This window comes from Entelurus aequoreus, linkage group LG12, assembly GCF_033978785.1.
Source record: "Entelurus aequoreus isolate RoL-2023_Sb linkage group LG12, RoL_Eaeq_v1.1, whole genome shotgun sequence".
Taxonomy (NCBI): Eukaryota; Metazoa; Chordata; class Actinopteri; order Syngnathiformes; family Syngnathidae; genus Entelurus; species Entelurus aequoreus.
Window position 1 is genome coordinate 40661589 of NC_084742.1, and position 7721 is coordinate 40669309.

Genomic DNA, 7721 nt, shown 5'->3' on the forward strand with positions numbered 1-7721 from the left:
CTTATAACAGCTCCAGCAGTTTTAGCCAGCTTTGCACTGCAGGTAGGACTAAAATTACTCCAAAGACTTTTAGAAAATAAAAGTAAAAAGTAGAGACAGTGCTCTTTTTGAAGCTCCAATCCTCCAAAAGTGAGGCATGATACTGGGATGTCAAACATGGCGGGGTCGGGCTGTTGTGACACGGTCTGCTGCCTGATAGTCAACTTGTACAATAACCATTTTACAAAAACCACCACATGCATGCATCGACAACCCCCCGCCCAATTAATGATGACAATGTAACAAAAATACATTTTATAAAAAACAATGTGTGTGTGTAGATGTGACTGTTCTATTATTTTTTGGAACACTGCAACAATATATCGGATAATGGTCCCCATCATTAGGAATATCCATGGACTCTGCCACTAGCGGTGATCAAGACCAAAAGAAAGGAAATGTTGGCAAAGACTAAGCTTTAAAACATTCAGCCCCATTTCTTCTTCTACCGAGCTCTTGATGTGAAGAAATAAGTGACAGATGCAACAACACACCGTATGGACCATGACATGCTAGGGATGAAAAATTGTACATAAACATTGGACTGCGCTATTATTTGTTTTCTCTCCTCGCTATGTTTCTTGGTTATGATTGGTGAGGCTGAGCCCCCCTTATGAGATGGAACATCTGGGCTGCAGAATGCCCAACTTATGATCACTTGTGATGGAACTGTTACCACTGCAATACAGAGATTCATTCATCAGGCTATTGGCGCACATATGATCAGAGTACGGCATGCTGGAGAATAAAAATTATGAAGGTGCAATTTAAATTGTGTGCTATGTACGAGCCAGATAAGCAGACAGCACGTGTATAGGCTATACTGTAGGTAGTGCATAGAGGTGTGTGACAACAATAGGTTCATAATAGTCCAACGAGTGTCTCTTAATAGTCGGGTTTTACACGTACAGTCGTCCCTCGCCACATCACGCATCAATTATTGCCGCTTCACGACAATGCAGATTTTTTTAAGCTTATTCCATATATTTTTTACCTAAATTAAGTGTTAAATAAAATCCTATTTATGTCTTTTATGTATTTCAGTGCATTATTGAGTGTGTTATTTCCTATAATTAAGTTGTGGCGGTCAAAAAAGACTTACGTTTACAGGTTACAAGGCGGCCGATATTGGCGCTACCGTATCTTAAAGGCCTACTGAAATGATTGTTTTTTATTTAAACGGGGATAGCAGATCCATTTTATGTGTCATACTTGATCATTTTGCCATATTGCCATATTTTTGCTGAAAGGATTTAGTAGAGAACATCGACAATAAAGTTTGCAACTTTTGGTAGCTGATAAAAAAAAGCCTTGCCTGTACCGGAAGTAGCGTGACGTCACAGGTTGAAAGGCTCCTCACATTTCCCCATTGTTTACACCAGCAGCGAGAACGATTCGGACCAAGAAAGCGACGATTACCCCATTAATTTGAGCCAGGATGAAAGATTCATGGATGAGGAACGTGAGAGTGAAGGACTAGACTGCAGTGCAGGACGCATCTTTTAGGTACAAGCTGGCTCATTGGATTCCACACTCTCTCCTTTTTCTATTGTGGATCACGGATTTGTATTTTAAACCACCTCGGATACTATATCCTCTTGAAAACGAGAGTTGAGAACGTGAAATGGACATTCACAGTGACTTTTATCTCCACGACAATACATCGGCGAAGCACTTTAGCTACGGAGCTAACGTGATAGCATCGGGCTTAACTGCAGATAGAAACAAAATAAATAAACCCCTGACTGGAAGGATAGACAGAAAATCAACTATACTATTAAACCATGGACCTGTAACTACACGGTTAATGCTTTCCAGCCTGGCGAAGCTTAACAATGCTGTTGCTAACGACGCCATTGAAGCTAACTTAGCAACGGGACCTCACAGAGCTATGCTAAAAACATTAGCTATCCACCTACGCCAGCCAGCCCTCATCTGCTCATCAACACCTGTGCTCACCTGCGTTCCAGCGATCGACGGAGCGACGAAGGACTTCACCCGATCATCAATGCGGTCGGCGGCTAGCGTCAGATAGCGCGTCTGCTATCCAATCAAAGTCCTCCTGGTTGTGTTGCTGCAGCCAGCCGCTAATACATCGATCCCACCTAAAGTTTTCTTCTTTGCAGTCTTCATTGTTCATTAAACAAATTGCAAAAGATTCACCAACACAGATGTCCAGAATACTGTGGAATTTTGCGATGAAAACAGAGCTTTTTGTATTGGATACAATGGTGTCCGAATACTTCCGTTTCAACGATTGACGTCACGCGCATACGTCATCATACATAGACGTTTTCAACCGGAAGTTTAGCGGGACATTTAAAATTGCACTTTATAAGTTAACCCGGCCGTATTGGCATGTGTTGCAATGTTAAGATTTCATCATTGATATATAAACTATCAGACTGCGTGGTCGGTAGTAGTGGGTTTCAGTAGGCCTTTAACCGTGACAATCAAGTTGACCAACTTTTGGCGGCACAACTTTTTGATGCACTTCGTTTTTCTAATTCAACCCCAGTGGTGTGAGTGATAATAAACGATGCAGGACTTTCAGCACATGGAAGCCCAGTTTTAACTTAGAGTGATTACCCATAGCAATGAGGCTTGGAGGATCCTCCTGGCTGGTGAGTACTGTAATATACAGTTGAACACACTCAAGACTACTATATCGGGCAAAACGGTTTAAAAATTGCCTATATTTGTGTTTTCATGTTTAGAGGGTTCTGATTCTGTTAAAAACGTATTTGGAAGTTTTTATATTGATTGAAAATATTTGATGTGTTATTAATAATCCAACTTTTCAGAAATGTGTTTACCATTGTCAGGCCTGGAACCAATTGGCCACGATAAAATGAGGGACGACTGTATTACACTTTTTGTGACATAGACGGAGCATTAAATATATTGTACACATGTTCATCAACCATCAGCTTCTTTCTAAAGTGCTAATATAATGGAAAAACAAGTTGCCTCTATTTTTAAGCTATTATCTGATTTATGACACCCAAAGACTTACAAAGTTTGCCAGTAAATAGATACGAACAAAATAGTATCAATTGCACAGGAATTTCCGAGCCAATTTGAGAAGATAATGAGCCAGCCAGTCAGTCAGATCCATTCCCCATCAACAACAATGTAAATCAGGCAGACTTTGTGAGAGCCAACAACGATTACTTTTGAAAAACATTTTGATCCAGAACCTTATATTTTTTAGCCCAAACGGAAAGAGGATGAGCAATACGTTTCAGAAGTGGAGTGCTGAACTAATTAGCAATTTGTAGGTGCTAAACATTCAAAGTAACCATAATAAGAGTTATTGTACAATTGTCACTCTTGTTGGGATGCCGACTGACAGGATGCTTACATAATCCTGTTTAGATGAAGAATAAATCACAATACTCGCAAAGGGTAAAAAAAGTCGCCGCAACCTTTTCGCCATCTCTTGGGACGTCAAAGTCGACCCGCCTGTCGGTCCATGGCCACATTTGTCTACTACCAGGTGAGAGATGCATGAATTATAATCAATAATTTACTTTTACCAAGTTTGAGACCAAGCAGAAGCAGCAGCCGGCTGAGTGTGTCAAACATAGCAGTGTAAGCTAGCATTAGCTCACTGCTATCAATGCGCCGCTAAAATAGGACGTCTGCGTTAGCGCTTATAATAACAATATCGCTCATATTTGTATAATTTCCAGGTCAAGACATGTGAATGGAGTACTGTTGGCGGTTTCTGGATGTTATTTAGCGGGTTTTATGGGCGCAATAGAGGATCCTCGATATGTTGACTCAATCATTGGCTAACTATATTATAATGCATAAAAAGCCAAGCATATGTGTTCTTGTTTACATAAAGATTGTGAACGATAAACAGTAAATCTCTTTCCAATTCTTGCGTATTTCCGGTACGACTGATCTGATGATCAGTCAGAGTGCAGAAGCGTTACTACTTGGACATCATCCAACCTCAAATCTACGAAAATTGCCAAATATGTTCAAAATTGGCATTTTGTGATGTTTGGACCGTATTTTCACATACTTTGCGGATTGTAAACCCAATTGGATATGGTTTAATGGATGCAATGAAATACAATTAAGCACATCAAGTCCACTTGTTTTTCCATTATATTGGTATTTTAAATCATTTGTTCTCAAGCCTCAAGATCCTGATGGAGTACTTTGGGCCTGATTTTACTAAGATCTCAAATTATAAGACTGCAAACTAAAGAAATGCACGTAATATTGCACGGCGTGTTGCAGGTGATCTACTAAGAATGCATATGTAATTGATAAGACCTGAAGAAGTGGTGTAAACCACCCTATTTAAATAAGGTTTGTTGTGTACTACTGGCTGTCACCATGGAGACATTCATTTCCCTCGGCTTCCATGTCACCGTGCTCCATCCAACCTGTGGTGTTTTGCTGTGTTGTGGAACATGCAGCACACAAATATAATATGTACCACCTTCTCTGGGCTACTCCTCTTAGAGAACGGAACCAACCTTATTACATGCTAGTACTCTCTGGGAGATTTGGTGTTGTGCCAAAAACACTTAACACTTTTTTTTTTCCCAAAGAAAGAGATATATTTATATATCTCCTCTATGAAAAAAATGGCATTAAAAAATGCCTGCAGACACCAAAAATACATTAATTGAGTCATCCAGACGCTATAAAATGACGTTGCTGGATAGACAATATGTCCACTATTTTTATTTCTGACGGTTCAAATATGTTGACACGCACAGATTGTCTCTCCATCTTCAGCTGTCATTTATGTGAAACTGCCATTTTGCACGTCCCTTTCAAACGTGCTAAATATAGTTGATGCAAACAGTTTCAGGCTTGATAAAACACACATTTGCATTTCCTCCACCAAGTATTGCGGGCGTTCTGATAATCAACATATATTCTGCATATACATCAAAGCAAACACGCTAAATGGGTCGTGCTTGCTATATTGCTCATTCAATAAATGCAATCCTTGGCACACAGACTTCGTAGATCAGCTATCAAGTTTGCACGTTTCTTTTTAATACATGCAAATCTTTACTACAGGGGCGTCAAACGTACGGTCCGAGGGCCGGATAAAACCTTTTCGCGGGCCAGATCGGGATAAGTTAGCTAAGTATAAAAATGTACCTAAACATTTTCAATGAAAGAAACCGCTGTTCTAAATGTGTCCACTGGATGTCGCAATAGCAATTATTTGTATCTTTGTAGACGATGCCACATATGATGTTAGTACACCAGTTGAGGAAAATGATCAAACTACGTAAATAACATCCTGTAATTGTTTTTTTTTAATTTTTTATCTTGATGTATTGAAAATTGACATCATCAGATAATGTATTCAGAAAATATAAATAACGACAAATAAAGATTATTAACGGCAACATGTAAGTGTAAAAAAACCAAAACAACAACATTATGATTTGTACAATTTCAGAATGTGCTTGTTCTATTTTTAAACAAAGAAAACAATCTGAAGTTGTCTTTATTTTTAAGTTACCGTGCCGTGATTTTACCAGTCACTTGGGAGTAGATTTTTCTCCATGTGGCCCCCCATCTAAAATGAGTTTGACACCCCTGCTTTAGTACCTCAGGCCCTTGATGTTGCTTCCTGCCGTCCATGGCATCTGAGCACGAATGTAAAAATCAGTTCAACCAACGACCAAAAATCAAAAATCCAATTTAACTTTTTGGGAAAAAACATTCCATATGATGCTTTAAGAACAGCTGTATTTGTAGAAGGGGGTCATTACATACTGTAATAGGATCTTGACAAAATGCCTAACCTCTTTTTCAGCCACTGTAGTAAAATAAAATAATATAAAATGCAATTATTATTTTTTTGTATGTTAGTTAGTGCCCCTTTTGATTGAATAGAGTTGCAATTCTCTCTCTATAGTCTGTAAGTACTACTTGTTGGAAAGGCGGTCCTCTTATACGTAACAACTGTATACATGAATATTTACGTTTTACTGCACGCTTTATGGAACTTACTTCACTTAATGCGAAGGAAGAGTAAAAAAATGTTATAAAAAAACATGTACAAAAAATATCCCTGTAACATTGGAATCCACGTTGTTGCTTGCTTACTAATGAGACATGAGCCATGTAGGACAGCTTTGGTTCTTTTTGGGGGAGTTTGATAATATCTTCATACCACACATAATTCCTTTTTTTTTTAAACATTAATGCCATACATTTGATTTAAATTTGCATCACTTTGTTATACGACAGCCTAAATTGTAGAAAATGATCGTGAAATTGTACTTAGTAATTATTTGGTGCCACTTGTTATATCTTCAGTGCTTCTGAACAAAAAAAACAAAAAAAAAGAACACAGGAAAAAATGTTGTGAATGCAAAATTGCAATTGTGCCTTTTATACCAGTTGGTATGTTTAAAGTTGGTTAGGAAAATACTGTAACACGTTTCCATGCATTAAATGGATAGCTGTGTCGTGGAGGGGCTTCTCCGGGGTCAAAGGTCAGCGAGCCAAGTATCACTTGTTGAACTCTCCATTCCTAGTATAGTACATTACTCTACTCGATGATTCCTGGCTACATTCAAAAGTGGCGTGTTGGTCCTGATCCTAACAAAATAACGGGTTATTTGTCGTGCTCCACTGATGTACATGTGCTTGCTCTGCATTTTATCAGGCACAAAATAATCACAAAATCACTGCAATACATTAGAACAGGGGTTCCCAAACTATGGCCCGTGGGCCGAATTCGGCCCCCCAGCGTCCAAAAGTCGGCCCGCAGGAAGTCCCAAGCAAAATTTGTATAATTTTTTTAATTATTTTTTTTTTTAAATATGTCCTTTCTAATCCATATTCTACCGTTTGTTACTCTCGGTGTCTCCAAATCATATTGTCTAAAAATGCATTTTCCCATCGATAACGTGACATCATCGCGCTCTGCAAGTGCACACTCTTTCAGTCAATTAGTGCACACATATATATATATATATATATATATATATATATATATATATATATATATATATATACACGCTAGGTCAGAAAAAAACACAGAGGCTATATCATCCCTACAAGCCTGTAAGGAAACCTGCAAAACAGGCTTGTAGGGATGATATAGCCTCTGTGTTTTTTCCTGAGCTAACGTATATTCCGCTCTTCCCCGGTATTGAGCACTGTATAACGGATACACCACGGAAACCTCGACTAAATGTACACTACAGTTTAAAAGTTTGGGGTCACGCAATTTATCGCATGGAATGAAAGTTCTCTTTTTCTGGCCATTTTGAGCGTTTAATTGACCCCACAAATGTGATGCTCCAGAAACTCAATCTGCTCAAAGGAAGGTCAGTTTTGTAGCTTCTGTAACGAGCTAAACTGTTTTCAGATGTGTGAACATGATTGCAGAAGGGTTTTCTAATCATCAATTAGCCTTCTGAGCCAATGAGCAAACACATTGTACCATTAGAACACTGGAGTGATAGTTGCTGGAAATGGGCCTCTATACACCTATGTAGATATTGCCCCAAAAACCAGACATTTGCAGCTAGAATAGTCATTTACCACATTAGTAAAGTTAAGACTAGTTTAAAGTTATCTTCATTGAAAAGTAGAGTGCTTTTCCTTCAAAAATAAGGACATTTCAATGTGACCCCAAACTTTTGAACGGTAGTGTATACATACGTTAGGTCAGGAAA

The 7721-nt window shown here is 38.6% G+C and overlaps 1 protein-coding gene across 1 annotated transcript in view; it reads left to right on the forward strand.

Annotated features, from left to right (window-relative positions):
* pcdh7b (protocadherin 7b) overlaps positions 1–6991 on the forward strand; it is a 260327-nt gene extending 253336 nt beyond the window's left edge. The window contains 1 exon segment of the mRNA XM_062065970.1: positions 1–6991. This exon segment is cut by the window's left edge and continues 550 nt beyond it. The gene's annotated coding sequence lies outside the window, so the exon portion shown is untranslated.
* The last annotated feature ends 730 nt before the right edge of the window (positions 6992–7721 follow it).